The sequence below is a fragment of the Pipistrellus hanaki genome (genome assembly GCF_964339955.1).
Source record: "Pipistrellus hanaki genome assembly, chromosome: 17".
Lineage (NCBI taxonomy): Eukaryota > Metazoa > Chordata > Mammalia > Chiroptera > Vespertilionidae > Pipistrellus > Pipistrellus hanaki.
The window spans coordinates 19049026-19066858 of NC_140519.1; positions in this window are offsets into that span (position 1 = coordinate 19049026).

The following is a 17833-nucleotide window of genomic DNA, read 5'->3' on the forward strand; positions in this document are numbered from 1 at the left end:
CTATCCCATTTTCTCTACCAATACTTTACTTTGTGCTGCACCTACATCACTGTACATCACTGTATGTGCGGCAGATGTGAACAAGGTGCTGACCTTCCTTGTCATTTGGAGCAGTCTGCCCCTCAAACACTGCCTTGGAAACATGTTGTCCTTGAGCCTTCCTCCACACAGGGTCGAACCTGAGGCCGCCCAACCCCCACTCCATCAGAATTGATATCTATAGGGTACATCAGGGGGCCTGGGAAATGGATGACTTGACTTTTAACTGTGAACTTAAATAAGACACACCCTCCTGAGTCTCAGATTCCTCCTCTTTAAGACAAAAGCTGTGCTGTGGCCAAAGTTAACTCAGCAATAGTAGAAAGACTACTTAGATCCGTGGTCAGCAAACTGCGGCTCGAGAGCCACATGCCTCTTTGGCCCCTTGGGTGTGGCTCTTCCACAAAATACCACGGCCTGGGCGAGTCTGTTTTGAAGAAGTGGCGTTAGAAGAAGTTTAAGTTTAAAAAAATTGGCTCTCAAAAGAAATTTCAATTGTGTTGATATTTGGCTCTATTAGATTAATGAGTTTGCCGACCACTGGCTTAGATTGTCACAAGCAGACTCCCAGGGAGCAACCCAGAGAGTGCTGTAGGAAGAGGGTAAGGGGAGTCTCCTTTAAATAAGATTGATCTGGGACTTACAGTGAGTTTTCAACTGGACAGCATTTCCAGAAAGTGCTAGTGGGGATGGATAGTGAGGAGCAGTGACATGTCAGGCATGAGGAGCAAACCAAGTGAAGGGAAAGCCTGGGCCTGTTTCTTGGGTGAATCAGCAGACAGCACATACCTGCAGAATTATTGATTCATGCACATTTTAAACTGGCTTTATGGGAAGGTTTGGGGGAGGGATGGAACAGGATTAGACTGGCCATGGGGACAGTTAAGGGAATATGGGGTGTTCCTGGTGGCTCTGAGGACAGTGTTTTAAGAGGGATGTCTCACAGTACCCACCCTTGTCTCACTGACTACTTGATCACCCCTAACTGCTGGCCTGCCTACCCATGGTGGCTCTCTTATCCTGTCTCTCCCACAACAGAGTGGGGTGGTGGGAAGGACATAGGGTCATTGTGAACAGTAAGTGATATCATCTGTGCAAAGCATAAGCACATAGCTTTCAATAAAGGGTAGGAACTATTAATATTCTATGGGTTGCCTCAAAGACAAAGGAAAGCAGAACCTTCCTCATAGCTCTAAGTTGCATTCAAGTCCAATATGTTCATACAAGTGACGATAAAAATGAGCCCCCTATCCCATTACTGCCCTTGAGCTTTGACTAACAGATAATGCCTTTAGACCTGTCCCACCTCAAGCATGGAGCCTCGGGATCTGTAGGGATAACAGCACCAATACAGAGAGGCAGTGATTACACAGGTGAAGAATGCCAGATGAAGTCGTTTAAACCTAGATTAGAATCCTGGTTCTGCCATTTACTACGGTAGCTGTGCTGCAAGTTATTTCAGCTCTCTGAACCTCAGTTTCTCATCTCTAAAATATACAAACACTTGTTAAATGAATATCTAGAGAAATGGGAATAAAGTACTTTCCACATGGGTCTTTGTGGCAATTAGATTATTACTAGGCCTATTGGTGATATTGGTGTGATGGTTCATGTTACGTGTCCACTTGACTAGGCATGGAGTGCCTAGATATTTGGTCAAACATTATTCTGGGTGTGTCTGTAAAGGTGTTTTGGGATGAGATAAACATTTGAATCAGGAGACTTGAATAAAGCAGATTTCTCTCCACCTAATCAGTTGATGGCCTGAATAAAACAAAACAAAACAAAACAAAAAAAACCCTACTGCAGGTAGTTATACACCACTTACCAATGGGGATACCTTCAGAGAAATACATCATTATGTGATTTTTCTCATTATGCAAACATCATATAGAGTATAACATAACCCTATATCTGCCCGAGGCATGGGGGAAGAGAGCAGAAGTGACAGGAAAGGACAGAGCACATCTACTGTGGTTGGTCAGTCTGGAGATGTACTACTTCTTGATGACATGAGGGCCTTAAATTGATTTATATGAAAAGGAAATATGCAATAAAAAGAAACTGTATGTTCATCGACTTTGTTCCAGGTGGGAAAAGAACATAGGGCCCTAGGGAATATTTTATCTCTTCTTGCACAGACTTTGAGACAGGAAAATAAAGGAAGCTAGCTGGGGATGCTGTCAAAGAACACAATTTGGTTTTCTTGTGATGACCTTAGCTACCAGACAATAGACACCTTGAAAGGAATGCCATCAGGCCTCTGAGAGCCATTAATGACTTGGCAGGCAGAAGATTTATCTCCTAATCAAGACTTGCAGCTAAAATCTGAGTTGAGGAGAAAGCATAGACCCAAACTATGAAAGGCAATAGAGGATAAAATGTCCCAACAATTCTTAGAAAAAGACAGTAGGAAGACTATCAGAACAATACTTGTAGGAACAGATGAACACCTAGGCACCCTGTTGACTTTAACAAATGAGATTCAGGCCTCATATCAACTGACATGCCCTCTGAAAGCAAAGCATCTGCGGAGCTCTTGATCAGCCTTATTGAAAGTTCCATCTCTGAGAAATAGGAAAAATCTTACTTGCAAAGACCTAGTCGCTGATTGGCAGTGATTTAGAACACCCTTGGTGTGCCTGGAAAAGTACAGGACTTTCAAAGCACATTTTACATATTTAGAGAAAAGATTGGTGGAATATGAATCTGATAAGCCAAATACCTGCCACCATCACAGATGACTCCCAGGTAGAAGAAAAGTGGTGGGATGTGCTAAATTCTTGTGGCTGCAGGGGGAGTCCTCTTACTGCTGATCTGAAAAGAGATTTGTGTGAAAAGGTGGAAGGAGAAAGTCACCCTGAGTGAGACCATGAGTGGTTTAAAACAGCAAGCACATCAAGAGCTGAGGAGAGTGGGCAGGACTGAGGACAGGCAAGAGACTTTAAAACCATTATTTGACTTAAATATTCATCAATAGGGGGCTTGTGAGACAACGGCCAGTGTATATCCATGGTAGACATCAAAGGTAAGGAAATCAATGTACATGAGCTGATATAAAATGGCTTAATACAGTTTCACAGTTAAAAAGTAACAAGGCATAAGAGTGTGTATATTAACCTTATAAAAAAGAAAGTGGATACACACAGACAGAGAGAGTGTGTACATAATACATGTTCTCACATTTTTGTGTACGAAGAAAATTTCCGGATACGTATATAAAACGCAAAGTTCCAGGGGAGAAAAAGCCCAGGACTGGGATGCATTGTTTCTCAGTGCATAACATTATACTACTTAATTTTTTTTTTTTTTTTTTTTAGTACATGCCCATATAATTCTTCAATTAAAATACTTCTCTTTCATTAAATTACTAGAGGCCCAATGCACGAAATAATAAGAATGTCATGAAAAAAAAAAAATGGATGAGGAAAGCTATCTTCCCTTTGAAGAGGAATCGTGCAGGAATTCAACTCTCAGAACAGAATTTCATGAGTAAAACCATAGAGGCAAGAAAGTGCTGGGCAGGCAAGAGAGTGGAAAGTGGAGAGAAATATCTGGTCCATAAGCAAGAGAAGACTGGAAGAATGAGAGGCAGAGGGGAGGAGTGGCCAAGCGAAGCTAGAGAAGGTGAAAGAACTCAAAAGCCAATACAAGGAGTTTAGTCCTCATTTTTCAAACAATGGGAAAACTGGTTTTGAACTGGCAAGTGACAATGTCTAGTACTTATTTTAGAAGGATGAGATCAACAAAGTGCAGTGGAATGCAGTTGGGAAGCTTATGAGAACCTGGCCCAGGGCAGCAGCAGCAGGCAGAACTGACAGGGAGCAACGATTCAAAAGAAATGTGGATATAAAAAGCCCAGGGCTTGGTGGGCAAATGCAGAGGAGAGACCCTGGAATCAGAGAGGACTCGTGATTCTAGCTAGGATGACTGTGAGTATGCCGAGGTCATTGGCTGAGAGCAGAGTCCAAAGAAAGAGCAGGTTGCAGGAAGAGAATTAATTAGGTGTGGAACATGTTGACTTTAGGGTATCAGGTCAGGAAGCCCATGTCCATAATTAAAATCAGAAACCACTCTGTTAGAGTTGGCCTTGTTCTTCCTCGTGTTTCCATGACTCCTATTTTCCACATCCCAAAGAATTGTTGCCTTGTGTGAAAGAAGGGGTTGTAAAAGCAAAGGGATGGTGGACATAGTCTGTGAGTGGTAGAAGACCTGTTGCACTAGAACTTGTTTTTTTCTCCCCAATCTGGTGTCAGTCACTATTCTGTTTCTCTTCAAGAGTCCTCTCAAGTCCCAACTCTGCCACGATGAGCACCCCAAGCACTTGAGATAGTTTTGCCTCTGTTTGGCCCTGAGCCCTGGGATACTTTGAAATCCACGGTGCACACATTTTTCAATAGTTGTGCACTTCTTTCTTTGCTTTTGAATTTTTCACAGGTGTATTTTTTTTTGTCTCTGTGTGTGCATAACTAAATTCTTAAAGAGCCCAATTGATGCCACACATTTCATTTTGTTATTGTCAGAGTACATGGTCCATATTATGTTTTCAAAGAATATAAATGAGATTAAAACTGATACTGAATTCATTTGGGGGAGGAGGCAGGAGACAGAAAAGTAACTTCTTTGAAAGAACAGAGAACAACAAGGGGGTAATGTGTTGGTTAGAATGAGATGGTATCAGTTTCTAACATACTGTATAAAGGAACATAGTCTAACATAAAAAGTGCTTTCTACCTCTTCTAATAATAATGACTTTGCATTTTAAATGTGCTTGAAAGGAGGAGAATACTGGCATTTTAATTACCAAGTGATTTGTCTTCTCAACTGGCTAAAAAGTCTGTTTTCCTGAGACCACCTTTTGTTGATAAGCAATATTGGTAAAATAAAGAACATGTCATTTACCATTAATTATACTCAGTTGTCTTAAACAGTGCTCAAATTGGCAAGACTGAGGGTTGTCTTCGATTTCTTTTTAGTGCTTCCTTTTAGTTAGAGGTCCACTTGTGTGGCCTTCGTGATGTTTGGGCATAATTCCTGGGCAGAAGAGGTGGGACAACCCCAGGTGTTGCCATGGCCCTATTGTGCACTTGTCATGATGTCTGTGGGGGAGGTAGGGTGAAGAGGTAGGAAGCTGGCTTTGTGTTGTCAATTGACAAATACCAATAGGCCTATGAATATCACAGAGATCTCTCCAGCTGTCCTTCCACCAGTTTCTGGCACTCTACCATCAACATCACTATTTAATATAGAACACCCTTCCCTCTCCCCACCCTCACCCCCAATTAGGATCACCCTTTACCCTGTTCAAGGGCATTGGAAGAATGGGAACTACCACTCAGCTCTCAAAAGAGGATGCGATTAGGAATGGCAGAGGAAGTGACTCGAAAGTAAATCCGAGTCTACTCTCAGGAGCAGCATGAAGCTTATCTCTGGAGGTCGGCAAAGACAAAGGGAAAAGGCACTAGAGTATTTGCTTCACGGTCCTGCCAAGGGCTCCATTCCTGCTCCTTTTAGTGCACTCTGTCCTCTGCGGTTCCCCAGGCACAGGGTAAACAGCAGGAGAGCTCTGTCTCAGCCCTGGAAGCGTGTTGGCTCTGGGTCACATTCCTTTCCAGACTTCACAGGCCTTGGGTTACAAAGGCCTCATTGCACAATTCTTAGGAGACTGGGCATGGGGGCTGGGCTGGGACGAAGGGGAGTGTTCTGCATGTGTCAGAAATCCAGATATGGCCAGCTGCCAGCACACCCCAGGTGGTGGCAGCAAGAGAAAGAATCAAATATCTCAGGATCTCTGAAGAGGCAGCTTTCTTTTAGTTTTTGTTCTTTCAAAGCTGTTAAATGATACTTGTCAAAATGCATCTTATCAGATAAACTTGACAGAAAATATTTCAAAATTTCACTTGCATACCTGTGTTTCAGTTTACTGCAGAGATTTAAGAATTCAAAACCCACAATGAAGAATCTGAAACTAAAGCTCATTTTATCCCTCCATTTTTTTGCAATCAGCTTTCTCTTGCAGTTTTATGCTGTCGTAAATGCAAAATTACTCAATATATTACACAACTTTTGAAATTAATATGGAAGCTGAAAGATGTTGCTATAGTCCTGTTTAATATCCTTTCCTGTTGGTAATCACTTCATAAATCTCTTTTATTAAAGACAATCTATGTAGAAAACCAACAACATATGGAAGATCCTTACAGGATATGCACTTTTTAGTTGGCTAAAAAAAAAAGTATCTAGTGGCCTACAAAATACTCATTTGGCTAAATAAATAAGGTCTATCCATGTATTCAACAATTCTTAATTTCATTTTCTTTAAGATTTGGGGAACTTAAGCTAATATTAATATATTTGCAATAAATTAAATCAGAGAATGCTCTGAGTATCTGTATCCAGTGAGTTCCCAGGCTCACACTTACAGACTAATTGGAGATGCAAGACATATATTGCTCTACATAAAACAAACCCTGAATACATCTAAGGCAGCTCCTAAATTACCAAGTTAATTCCAAATAAAGTATTAATTTATGGGATAAATCAGGGAATGCTTATATAGGAGACATATTAGGTAATAGGTCAATTACCATGGATGGTATAATGACTCCACATCTGCCCCTCATATCACAGACTGTACACATGTACATGTAAACAAAGTTACCTACCAAAATCAGAAAAGGCAATGCCAAAGGAAGACTATATATTTATTATAAAGCAAAAGCTCATTAATTGTATAAATGCTTCCTTCCTTCCTCCCCCTGCTTTCTCCTTCCTTTCCCCCCCCCCCCCACCTTCCCAATGGAATACTTCTATTCAGACCTCAAGTCATAGTAACCAGTCAGTCTCCCTGGATTTACTTTCATTGCTATATCAGCCTTGTGAATAGGGTCTTGTGTGCCTTTTCTTGACCTTAATCAAAATTTAGAACTGTGGAGACTATGTGGAGGCTAGGAGAGCTTTGGTGAATAGTGTCTGAGTTTACCAATAACCTCATCAAGGTGGCAAAGTGAGAGTTCCTCATCTTAGAAAATTCTAACTTGGAAATTAAAATAACTAAAATACTTCATTCAGCATGAATTCAGAGCAGGGAGAACTGAAAAGGCCACCAGGCGGACAGTGAGAGGACTTAAGCTTTAGTCCAAGCCAGATCTAGCCAGTTCAATGATCGGTGGAGACACTTAACCTCTCTGTACTGGTTCCTCTTTTGGAAATGAGGACGTTGGAATGATTTCTTAGTTCTCCTGCAACATCATAGCCAACACATATAAATGTAGATGAGTTAGGACATTTTGCATTTTATTATCTTAGGGGAAACATAAACTTAGTTTTTATAATAATAACTTACAAAAGAAGTCTAAAACCTGGACCAATGAGGTATTAATTTTCAAGGACTTAAGAGGTTGGATCAGAATCTAATTGTGAAAATCATGGAGGTTTTTCTAGCTAGTTGACTATGTACTAGAGTTAGTGTGCAAGTACATATTTTTTTATACAGACCTCTGGATTAATTTACATGCTTTGGGTTATTCTACTTTTACAGTGTGAGAGTATTGGCCTTACTCCTGAGATATATTTACTCCTGATGTGCTAGAGGCCAAAGGGTGTAAAACTATGTCCTGAGATTAGGTGCCCTCCATTGTCCATTGCTGCTGAGGTCCCCTGCGGATAACTATTCTACCTGTCACGACATTGGACTGCTGCTTCCACTGAAGGAGTGTGGCAATAAACTCAGATTTTGCAAGGAAATCTGAGCGTGCTTCCTGAGCCTTGCGCTGGGCTTTGGGGTCGCAGTGTGCTGAGACCCGAGGGAGGCCAGTGGAGATGAGTCAGGGCCTGGCACCCTCCCCGTGCTCCGCCCTACCGGTAAACAGAACAGCTATTTGCCATCACTTGGAGCCTCTCCGGACTCTGAGACTCCAGGAAGAAACAAATACTTTAGAAGCCAAAACCCCAAGGCAAGGTAAAGAAAACAGAACTGTCCACATCCCCAGCGATGATTTCCCTGGTGTAAGTTTCTCAGAGGAGGAGGAGCCGGAGATGGTTCCAGCTGCACTGTTTTATTACTTCTCAACCAGGAGGCCCTTCTCTTTCACTGTTTATAGGGGGTGGCCTTTTGCCTTTTAATTTGCCTCGAGATTTCAAAACCAGACTTTCGAATTAATCTCGGTTGCTAACCCTTAATAAATTTTGTTTTCTTCTTTTATTACTTTTGTTTGTATTTTTTGGTACAGTCTTCTATTAAAACACTTCTTTTAGTTAACTTATTTTTTATTTAGTTTATTCTTCTCTGTCATTCTGGGGAGAATTATTAAAAGGAAATCATACTGATAAAGGAATAAACATCACTAAGCAACAAATATGGACTACTTTAGAAAGCAATTTTACACTGATCTCTTGAGATGCCAGTGTCTTTTGCATTTTCCCAGTGGTTGGGGAGAGGTCAGTAAAGGGCTAACAGTCTTGGAAATGTCTTTGTGGTCTGGCATTATGACAAGAAGTCTGGCTGTTAGAAGGACACGTCCCAACTCTGCTTCTGGTGGGACTGCCTTTGACCTTTGGCCTGCTTATGTGGAATGTTTACATTACCCTAAGTATCTGGTGTACAACCTCTGTGCATATACTATTATTCCTAAGCCTAGAGACACACTCACAACCGTGGCCCTCTACTCCTGCTCCTTTAGACACCAGGTATTTCTGTTCTCAGCTTAGCAAACGGCACCTACCTGAACTGTTGGCATGGTTTGCTGATTCCTTCTAACTCTGTCAGGTACAGTCTCACCTCTAATATACCAATAGCTGAACCCCCATGGCCTCCCCAGTAGTCAGGTGAAGCCTGGGCTGGACATTGTGATGTCACAGATACAATCCGTGCCCCTCCCAAAGGCCCAATCCAGAACCTCTGGCTATCGCACTCCTCTCCCATTCATGGCTGGAGGTTGGAAGGTCAACCTCCTAATTTCTAAACTGACCCCGAGAATTCTAGAATCTTACTGTGGAGACCTGGTGACTAGATTCTGGTTCATCTCCCTTATTTCACAGATGAGGAAATTGAGGCCTCAGGTGGCAGAGCTAAATCTAAACCCATGATGCCCTCAGTGTTTGGACCCTTCTTGAACATACTACCCTCACACAGGGCTCAACTCTCTGGATTTTGTCAACACCAGTTTTCTGGTAGGCCGCTGATGAGATGATTTTTACCTGACCCCACCATTCACATAATGGGAATTTGCATTATGGGAAGAGAACAGTCTCAGTGAAAATTTTTCCAGTGATTTATAGGTGCCAGGAATCCCTATCTCTGGTCCTAGCCCTAACTCAGAAATTTCAAACCACCAGATCAATTCCCCTTTAACAAGTAATGTGATTTCCGCATAACCAATGTTTTCAATGAGATTTGACAAAACTAGTAAGGAACAAAGCTCAAAAACCCAGGATTAATGCTGACTAGAGTTCTAGTATTTGTTGAGCATGTAATGGGAAGGAACAATCAGTAAATAAATATTCTCACTGGAATTTAGTTCTTTCTTCTTTCATACCCTTCACCTTTTCTAGAAACTATCCCCACATAGTGTTAAAAAATTATCTGCATTGCATGAGATGACTTGTATCTGTCAAATCAGGGGATTGAGCTTTCAGAATTTCACAAGAGGAGAACACACATTGCACTTTTGTAATGCCAACAACTAACATTTTATATCATGCTTTAGCATTTACAAGCCATATTTACATATATCATTTTATTTAATCACCACAGCTCAGTGAGGTAAACTATTTTTTTAGTGCAATTTTATGTGTGAGAAAATTAGCTTAGAGAGGTTGTGACTTGCACATGATCACAAAGCTAATTAAGTGGAAAGGGTCATATTAACTACAAACCAGATCTTCCAACCAAGCATTTTCCCTACCACAGGGCTTCTCCGGGATGGGAGGAATTGTCATTTGGCCCCAGAACACAATTAAAGTCAATCGCATTAAGAAACCTTTGAGTAACAAAGGAGAAATTATTCCCATGGGTGATAAATATTGCTTTACTGACCTCGTAAATGTTATCATAAAAACTTAGAGAAATAGTTAATGATCATTAATTTCAAAACTTATTAATATAATAATTGCCCTTATGCTGACAATTCCACATCTGTGAATTCTCCTAAGGGAATTGTCATGGAATATTTAGCTATAAGACATTCTTTGAAGCATTGTTTATAATAGAAAACAAATTAAAGCTCAACATTAGAAGAGTGGTAACATGGATTATGTTTAACTCATGAAAATAATGTTGTATATGAGGTTTTCTATTAATCATTTATATGCCATTTTGGAATATTGCCATCTACACCAATATCTACTTAACATTTTCTTTTAAATAAACTTGCATATTTTATTAAATTATTTTTAAATATATATATATTTTTCTATTTCAGAGAAGAAAAGAGAGGCAGAAACAGAGAGAAAATTGTCAATGATGAGAGAGAATTATTGATTGGTTGACTCCTGCACACTCCTTATTGGAGCTCGAACTCAAAACCAGGGCATGGAATGGAACTGTGACCTCCTGGTTCATAGTCAACACTTGATCACTGAGTCACACCAGCTGGGCGACATGCACATTTTATTGAAATAAGAGTATTGAACCCTGGATGGTGTGACTCAGTTGGCTGGAGCATCATCTGGTGCACCACAAGGTCAGAGGTCCGATTCCCCATCAGGGCACTTACTCGAGTTTTTGGTTGAAACTCTGGTCAGGGAGCATACGGGAGGCAACCAATCAATGTGTCTCTTTTCTTCCTCTCTAAAATCAACAACAACAATAATAAAGGAGTATTAAAAGGTACTTTTTATCACTATACTAGAGGCCTGGAGCACAAAATTCATGCATGCTTAGTGTACCTAGGCCTGGCAGGTGATCAAGGCTGATTGGGGCCTTCCTTCTGGCTGCTGGCTGCTGGCTGCCAGCTGCCAGCCAGGGCCTTCCTTCATTCCGTACCATCCCCTGGTGGTCAGTGCACATCATAGCGAGAAATCGAACTCCCAGTCTCTCAGTTGAACTCCAGAAAGAACAATTTGCATATTAGGCATATATATGTGTGTGTGTGTGTGTGTGTGTGTACACACAGTAGGGGCCCAGTGCAAGAAATTAATCCAATGAGGAAAGGGTCCCTCAGTCCAGCTTGTCCCCTCTCACATACTGGGAACTCTCAGGGAATAGCCTATTGATGGCCTAGGCCCGCTCCCCATTGGGAGCGGAACTAAGCCTCAGTCTGGCCTCCCTTTTCAGGAGGCGACTGAGCTGATCAGGGGAAGGCGTCAGCCCCATCACCCCTCTGCTGCAGCCACTGCCAGTCACTGCAGCCACCAAGGTGTTTTCATCAACACAGACTCCAGTCCCTTCACCATGAAAAAATGACAACTGTCTTTAATCATTTTCAAGATGTGTCTTTCATAGGAATGACATTTCTCTATTTTTCTTTTTATCCTCACTTGAGGATATGTTTCCATTGATTTTATCCCCTTCTCTCAGATCCCAGTTTCAGCCCCTGCCCAGGCCTAAAGCCTCCATGACAGGCTTGAGGCTTGGGAAGGTGCTGGGGGGAACCTCTTCTCAAGTCTAAAGCCTCTGCCCAATGGCCAGCTGGGAGTGACCTGGGTGCTGAGGAGGTTCCCAGTACTCAGGTATGTATGCAAGTTAACTGCCATCTTTGTTGGGTTAATTTGCATACCCACTCTGATTGGCTGTGGTATAGCAGAGGTATGGTCAATTTACATGTTTCTCTATTATTAGGTAAGATAAGTGGAAATACAGTATAATTACCTTAAGTGTCAGACAACCTTAAAAATAAATATAAAGAAAACAAAGTAATGCTATGAATGCTTTGATTTGGTCCTGATACCTAGCAAAAAACAGGACTGATTTAATCAATTTGCAATTAATACCCTTTATTTCTCTCACTTTACCTTTCTGCATTAAAAAAATCTCTTTTTTTCATTACTGATATACTACAATCTCAATAAGGAAAAGAAATGTGTATCTGATCCCAAATCTCAGTTTTGTATATTTATACATATCTATGTATACTAAATAATTGTCAACTTCCAAAAGTGATCCTTTGATGTACCTTAGAAAAGAACACAGCCTGGTCCTGTAGCTCAGTTGGCTGGAGCATTGGCTCCATACGCCAAGGTTGTGGTTCAGGGCATATACAAGAATCAACTAATGAATGGATTTCTCTCTCTCTCTCTCCCCCTCCCCACCTTTCCCTCTCTCTCAAATCAATATATAAAAAATAATTTTTTTTTTAAAAAAAGAGCACAGCTATCGTATAGACAGTTAATATAGGAGAATCTATATGAGCCCATCCTGATTTTCACTAGTGGTTCTCAGGAACTGTGCACTGCCTAGGAAGCATTCAGAAACTTGTGGGTGTTTTTGGTCCTTGCAATAATGGAGGCGGGGGTGGAGGCACTAATGGCTTTGCTGGACATGGGCCAGGGATATTAGGCAGCCTTTGATGCCAGGCATGGTCCCAAGTGACCAGAAATTAACTGGTAATTCCAACTGACTTTAAATGTCTTATAGAAAATCCAAGTAGGTGAAAAACCTACTGAGCCAGACCTAAATCCATTTAACATGTAAATGCAAAATTTTCCCACAGCTTTAATATATGCAGATTTTTCTAGAAATTCAACTGCTTTGTACATCAAGGAAAAACCTTACTTTATTTTGTTCAGAACTTTACCAAAAATTGTCCATTGTTGATTTTGGAAAATGAACATCACCAATGGCCATGCTGCTGGCAGTATTTAAGTCACCATGAAAGTCACCTTAGCTACAGCTTCACATTCTCGGCAAATAGCCCATGTGTCCTTCATGGCAGTCAAGTCCAAGCATTTAACTCATTGAAACGCATCTCCTTTTATATAAATTATTTTCTTTTGTCCATTAAATTATGTACATGCCATCTATGACAAGGGAAATTAAAACTTAGTCATTAAAAGGGAACGCTGGGTCTCATAGGGTTGAGCATCACTCAGCAATTCCAATAAGTTATCTGAGTCATTCACAGGCATGCCTGAGGGTATCACCGTAATCTGCACATTCTTGATAAAGTTGGCTGTCACAGTGCTATCTTCTTTAGCCTTGTTACAAGCAAGGTTATCTATAAAATTACAGGTTTGATGTACTGGTTATATTTTTTCAATTATTCAAAAAAGTAACTATTAAAAGTGTTTAAAATGTGTTCATATAACACACACACACACAAAAAAAATCAGCTCATGCATCACCTGTGGCACATATTAAATATTATGCTTTAGGAAATAACAAGAGTTTCCATTTTAATGATATAAAGAATGACCCACAAGATATTAGTGAACAAAAAAGATAAGTTGCAAAAAAGTAGGTACCATTTTTTAAAAAATACACATATTGAAGAAATTTTGAAAGATCTACTCCAAAATATTAACAGTGGTCACATCAGGATGGGAGACTGTGTCAGGAGTGTGATTCACTTATTTTGCCTATCTACCTTTTCTAAATGTTCTGCAATAGAAATGTATTGTTCTTAAGCTAAGGGCTACTTGAAGTGCATATACTTAGGAGATAAAACTGGAAGGAGATATAGGATATTTATGTTCATATATACATCTCTGTAGTGTTTGACTTCTTTAAAAAGCATTCTAATTTTTGCTGTTAAAAATCTAATAAAGTAGAAAAAACAAAAATATGGAAAGGACTATACATGTAAATACAATGAATGAGTATCATTTCTTTAACTAAAACAGAAATACAGGGTATCTGAAATACAGTTGTAAATATGTGAAACATAGAATTTATTTTTGTATTATTATTTACTAGAGGCCCAGTATACTGGGAGAGGGGGGGGTGTCCCTCAGCGCAGCCTGCACCATCTCCAATCTGGGACCCCTTGGGGGATGTCCAACTGCCAGTTTAGGCCCAGTCCCTCTCACAATCCCTGACTGCTGGCTCCCAACCATTCGCCTGCCTGCTTGCCTGATCACCCTCTAACCATGCCCCTGCCAGCCTGATCAATGCCTAACTGCTCCCCAGCTGGCCCAATTGCCCCAACTGCCCTTCCCTGCTGGCCTGGTCACCCCTACTGCCCTCCCCTACAGGCCCAGTCACCCCCAACTGCCCTTCCTGCTGGCCTGGTCCCCCTCAATTACCTTCCCCTGCAGACCTGGTCCCCCCAATTGTCCTCCCCTGCTGGCCATATTGTGGCTGTGGGCACCTCCATTTTGAGGGTGTGGCAGTCAATTAGCATATCCCCTCCTTATTAGATAGGATTGTATTATTTTCCATGCAAATAACCATAAACATACTTTTGCCTCACCCTGTATAATAATAATAGATTTGTATATTCTGACTAGCTAGAGAGCATAATGTGAGGCCAGTATTCAGGATGCATCTTTTATTTATTTGATATCCAAAAATATTTATTACCATACCTATTCCTCCTACCACACAAAGTGGAAAGACCTATAGAGCAAGCAGAAATTCATTAGAAGAAGCATAAAACAGCCCTAGCTGGTTTGGCTCAGTGGATAGAACATCGGCCTGCGGACTGAGGGTCCTGGCCAGGTTTGATTCCAATTGAAGGCACATGCCCAGGTTTCAGGCTTGATCCCCAGTAAGGGACATTCAGGAGACAGCTGATCAGTGATTCTCTCTCATCATTGATGGTCCTCTCTCCCTTCCTCTCTGAAATCAATAAAAATATTTTTTTTTAAAAAGAAGCATAAAACAAACTGACAGTTTCCCTACTTTCATTAATATTTTTACTAGTGTCCATGGATTAAAGAAATAATCCCCATAACTTTTTTAAAAGTCATTTTGCTTAGAACAGAGCATTCTCATGGCAAGATATTCAAGGATCAAGTTCCCTTTTCCCAAAGTGATTTGTTTCCAGCTAGCATCTCATGAAAAAATTAGATTCTCTTGTGTTTTATCTTGGCTGACCATGGACTTAATCCTTTATGTTCTGCTGATGTATTGATTGCATCATTTCTCCTACAGCATAGGTTTCTGGAATGAAACATGTGCCATACCTATTGGATGAGGTGGGAAAAGCCTCACAGGTGGAGCCCACAGAGGTTTCTGGTCCCCCTGGGTGAGGGAATACCACCATATGCAGGCATTCTTCAGGCTAAATGAAGTTACAGATATCTGGAAGTTAGAGTTCAAAGGCTTCTGCTCAGTTGTGAAAGGGAATTTTGAGGCAGGGGGAGGGGGAATAAAGTTTTGTCAAACGTAAAGCCAGAAATCTCTCAAATTGTGGTTTGCAGACCACCTATACCAGAGCTACTCATTTTTCTTTAAAAATAATTCATGTAGGTTCCCACACAAATCCCTGGATTTACTGCCACTGAATTTCATACCTAAGCAAACCCTCCAGGGGTTTTTGCTGCACTGGAAGGTTTGAGAACAATTGCTCTAGGACACAGGTTTCCAAACTTCCAGCGGGACATCAGTGGCTGGAGTGCTTGTTAAAAACAGATTGCTAGCCCACCCTCAAGCTTCTGGTTCTGGGGGTCTGGGAAGACCCAAGACGTAATGTTAAAGATGAGGCTGCTGGTTGAGATCATTGAGAAACCTGCCCTCAGCCCAAGAAACTTGGGAGATTCTAAAAGCATTTCCAAATCCCCAGGAAATGCAGTTTGGGATCCTGAGTCTTCACCTATGAAAGAGACAGAAAAAACTTTCATATGAAGGAATTTTGTTCTTACTTTGTCTTTTTATTTTCTTAAATTGGGAATTTATTTCACAAATATTTTTATTTTCTTACTAAAATACTTGCAGTCTATCTATGTCCATCCATTCGGGACTCTCCAAGTTAAACAAAATCACTTTGCCTTTATTTAATAACTTTTATATGTGAGAATGTTGATGAATGGACACAACTGATGTCTGACTTTTCAAATGACTGCATTAATTTAATTTCAATGACCCACTGAACACAAGTATTAACATAACAACGGTTACCAGGAGCTAAGGCTATGGGATAGGTAAGGGATATGCACAGACTGGGCTAGATATTTTAATTCAGCCTTGGTGACTGGAGCTGGACTCTTCTCCAAAGGATGTTATGAGATTTCGACATGATCCTGGAAAAATAAATCTAAATCCAGGCCTTTTTCCAAGACAAACTACTTATGCTTAATAGAAATGTAAGCATGCCTGGAGAATCAGAAGGATATTTGTTACTAATGTTTGTTCCCAGGAGACACACTTCATGTACTCATAAAATGATAGTATTTTCTCAAAACAAAGGTAGTGCTGTATATCCCAGCATGATTCATCTTTAAGTTGTGCTAATGGCATTAGTAAAAGTAAATATCGGCCAAGCTGCAATAAAGCATTTCTAGCCTAATGAAAGTAGTTTGAGTTGAATGCTTTAAAATTATTGGCTTTGAAAGGTTAAAATAATAAGTGATTACAGATTGAAGAAATACAATGCTCAAGTCATTAACAAAGATGTTTTGTGCTGTCTTGTAAGTATCAGGGAAGTCTTGGTTTAAATCCTGTAAGGTGATCCCTATAGGACTGCTTTGCAGTGTGATTGTCTCTGAAGAACAGAAAGTTCTTGTAACACAAACAATTTAGAAAATAAAAACATATAGATGTTGTATTACATTTGTATAATTCCGTTTGGATGTGACTGTCTGGTCTTTTGAAAATGCTTTAAAGCAAACATAAGACATATTGTGAAGATCTGCATTCCCAAAGACTCATACTGCTCTAACTTTCCCACCAAGCTACCTTGTCAGAAAATTTTTCTACTTCTTACACCAATGACAGAGGCAGACACAATCATGTCTCAGGAATAAGGGAACATGTTTATTGAGCTTTGTGGTTAGGTACTTGACATACATTATATTTGTCCTCACCACTGTCTTGTGAGTTAGGTGTCTTATTAATGCCATTTTATCTATAAGGACATAGCTCAGAGAAGTACAGTTCTCCTTGAGCTCTATATTACTGAGTGATGGAGATAAGATTGAACCTGAGAAATGTTTGACTCCAGAGGTTGTGCGCTCTCTACCCCAAAATGAATCATCCTAGAATGAGCTAAATAACTTACACCTTCCCTACATCAGAGAAGGTAATATGTTTGGGCTTAAAAACTGGATGAGGGTTTCAGGGAGGAGTGCAAATAAACAAGAGACAGTAAAAGGTCTGGACAAAGACCACTGGTGTTAACAAGAACATGAAAGCAAGATTTGCTTCAGTTTAATCCAGAAGTGGTTACATACATGTACTTTATTTTTGCAAAGAAACTTTCTAGTTTAATTAAAATTTTGGAATTGAACTATTCCTAGTTTAGTTGAAATTTTATAAACTATATATTAAATGCATTAAAGGAACTAATAAATTATCAAAACATGAAGCCAGTCCCTTTGTTGAAAGAATGATATTTACATCCTAGCTTTCCTTCTTTGTGAAGTTGAAATTTTCACTTCATAATTCATTTACTTCCACAAATGTTGATTGTAAACCTACCATGTGCAAGGCACTATGCCAGGTGCTAGAGACATTGTCCTCAGAGAGCTTACAGCCTAATGTCGTATAAGTAAAATACCAAAAAATCTCTACCAGAAGGCTAATATCTCCCTTTCTGCCCTGAGCCCCATTCAATACGGCTAGTTTAAGGAATTTGCTCTTTTAACTATCCACTTTAGCACATTTCTACCACAGCCTCTCTCTTCTCAGAATTAAAACAGTGTCAAGTCCTTTCTATTTATAAAAAATGCAAAACCTCTTTTAACCCCAGACCCTCCT